Consider the following 3,035-nt stretch of genomic DNA (forward strand, 5'->3'; position numbering starts at 1 on the left):
CTATCTATCTATCTATCTATCTATCTATCTATCTATCTATCTATCTATCTATCTACTGTCCATCTCACCTCAATCTAATCTGTATGCTTTCCAGGAAGTTGAAGTTGTTTCAGAATGCTCTCAGGTCTGCTGGGGTAATAGTATAGAGTGTGAAGCGCATAGAGCTTGCTGTTGAGCGGGGATTTGCGCTTATACAAATACTATCTATTATTATTATCTCACTGCTTTTATATAGTATACCCTAGCTCTTCCCACAGCTCTAAACTGATTCCAAATGATCTGTCCACCTCTTGAAAATGGTCACTGCAAATATACCAAATGTCAACCTTTAGTTTCAATAGTACTATCTAAACAGCTCAAGATGTTTCATTCTGATCAGTTTTTGCTTTATGCACACTTTTTTTTCTTTTTACTAGCGTGCACGCTTGGAATTTTTTTCTAAAACAAAACATTCTGCTACTTGCTTTTTTATGCCTCTAAATTCAGACAAAGATGACTTTTTCACAGCTTGTGGTTTTACTATCCTGTGGAATTATTCGTGTATTTTCAAGCCAGTAGTTTTTATACACAAGAACTTTTTTTTCTCTGTTTTGTAAGTCTTAAGTCCACCTAAAAATTGTGTGAGATTGATTTATGTACTGTCCATATCAACAAATCGAGCATTTTAATATCAATGATTTATTTAAAACGAAGAGCTGGTAGCCACTTATTGCATACGATCAGATAAGAATTCCATTTTCAAACGGTCTAGAGGGTTTAGGGTTTTTTTCACATCAGTTATTTCTATAAAAAAAACCTCATTGTTTCTAATACTTATGAGTTGTTCTTGGAATTTTAAACATTGCTCAGAAACGGGCGACCGAGAAAGACCTGGATAGATGGAGTCAGGGAAACACTAACAACTCACAGCATCCCTCTGACCCAAGCTCTCTGGCTGGTGGCAGAGAGACGTCTCTTTCTCCCCAAAAGTAAAGCTCAGGAATGAACAAAATAAATGTTCAAACTGTTATACACTTGCAAATAAACTGAACGTATATATTTTTAAAACGGCTGCATTTGCCTGGAAGCACATTTAAAAGGCAGTATTATTTTTTTAAGAAGAGGTAATAGGAGCAGACCACACGAGAGCGCCCTAGGGCCACCTGTAGAATGTCGACAAAGATGGAACTCCAGTTTAAATGTCCTATGCCTTTTACATTCAAAATTTATTGAAAATGGTCGTGGTCAGTTTGCTGGGGAAAAACATGACAATGCCAGATGTCTTCGTTGGTGGGGGTGCTGCTGCTGTTGTTGTTGTTCTTGTTGTTGTTGTTGCTATTGTTGTTGTTGTTGATATTGTGGTATTCGTTGATCGGAGGTTGTTTTTTTAGAAGGGCATTGGGTTGATTCGTCCTTCAAACAAGTTCTGAATCCTTGAAGTTCATTTAAATCATCCAATAGTTCAATGAGGAACAAGATGTATATCATTCTGAAGAAAAACTAGCGTTGTGCTATTTGATTTGTCCACTTTTAGAGCCTGAGCCACAGCGAAACCGGCGAAAATGGCCGAAGAAACAGCGTAAGTGAATGTCGAGTTGAACCTGCCTCAGACCTTGGAGACTTTGAGCAGACACATCATAGGCTTCTTTTATAAAGAACAGTCGCTTACTGTATTTTTTTCGATTATTGAATGTATCAATTTTATTGTTTTGTTCTGTTTGGAGAGAGGGGTGCTTGGTGACTAAACCTAAATTCTCAGTGAAATTTGAAATCGTTCTGTTGACGGGCGTGTCTGCTATTGTGGATAATGTTTTGAGCATGTTGGTCTTTTAGGTCCTAGACCGTCTCATGAAACGCATAGGAGTGTGAATGGCATACATATCATAACAACGACGTAAAGTAATTTCCAAATTTGTTATGTATTTTTTTTCGCTATACTCTATCAACATGTCGTGTTTTCGTCTACGTGAGTTTTTAAATACTTTGCATAGAGAAGGAAGTAGTTGGTGGGACCAAAGTGTGTGATGTGTGTTTACAATATTTTCAAGTAAAATATCTACCTGGCCACACTTTTGTACGTTTGTCAATAAGGGGAAATCTGTCTGGTATAGAGCTTAAAGGCACTAGCTCTTTAATACAGGGGGTCAAGAGTTCGTTCTTGGCAACAACTCTACGGCATTCTATTTTGGGGAGCCTTTATAACTCTCTGGAATAGGCTCAGTCCTGTCCCAAATAGACAACAAATAGTAGCGAGTCTTTTCTGAATAGTGGGAGTTTAAAAATATCCGCAATCCAAAAGATGAATTCTCAAACACGCACGTAAAGCATGCTCGGAAACTGAATTGGTGTTAATTACCACATCCGTCCGATATTCTGTTTCTTTTCTTTGTTCTATGATCTTACAAGAAAGATAAATGAAGCCATTCTGCGATCAACTTTTGCTCAAAGTCTTCCATGCTGCGGGACGTTGTGGCCTGTGTAGCTTTTCAGTGCTGCTCGTGCGACTCGCTTCTGTAGGCTTACGAAGTTACACATCATGCATTGGGCCCGCTATGTCCCACGCCATGATGTATTTGGCCCACTATATCCCATACCATGTTGTAGGCCTACTATGCCCCATACTATGATGTAGGCCCATAATGTGCTAAGTCGTGAAGTAGGCCATAATGTCCCACGCAATGATAAGGCCCACGATGTCCCACATCATTCATTTTGCCCATTATGAACCGCACAATGCGTTAGGCCCACTATGTCCCATGCCATGATGTTCCACACAATAATCTAAGCCCACTATATCCTACACCATGATATAGGCCCACCATATCCCATACCATGATGTAGGCCCAGAATGCCCCATACCGTGTTTTAAGGCTCATGACGTTTCAAGGCATCTCCAAAGCCAATAATGTGCCACGTTCTAAAATGGGTCCATGTGCTACGCTATGATGTGTGACATGATATAGAGCATCATGATGTAGGCCATGTGATTTGTCACGTCATGCAACAGGCCATGATGTGACACAGCATGCTGTAGGTCCAGTGTGTGCCCCTCCCAA

The sequence above is a fragment of the Aplysia californica genome, unplaced genomic scaffold (assembly GCF_000002075.1).
Source record: "Aplysia californica isolate F4 #8 unplaced genomic scaffold, AplCal3.0 scaffold00310, whole genome shotgun sequence".
Taxonomy (NCBI): Eukaryota; Metazoa; Mollusca; class Gastropoda; order Aplysiida; family Aplysiidae; genus Aplysia; species Aplysia californica.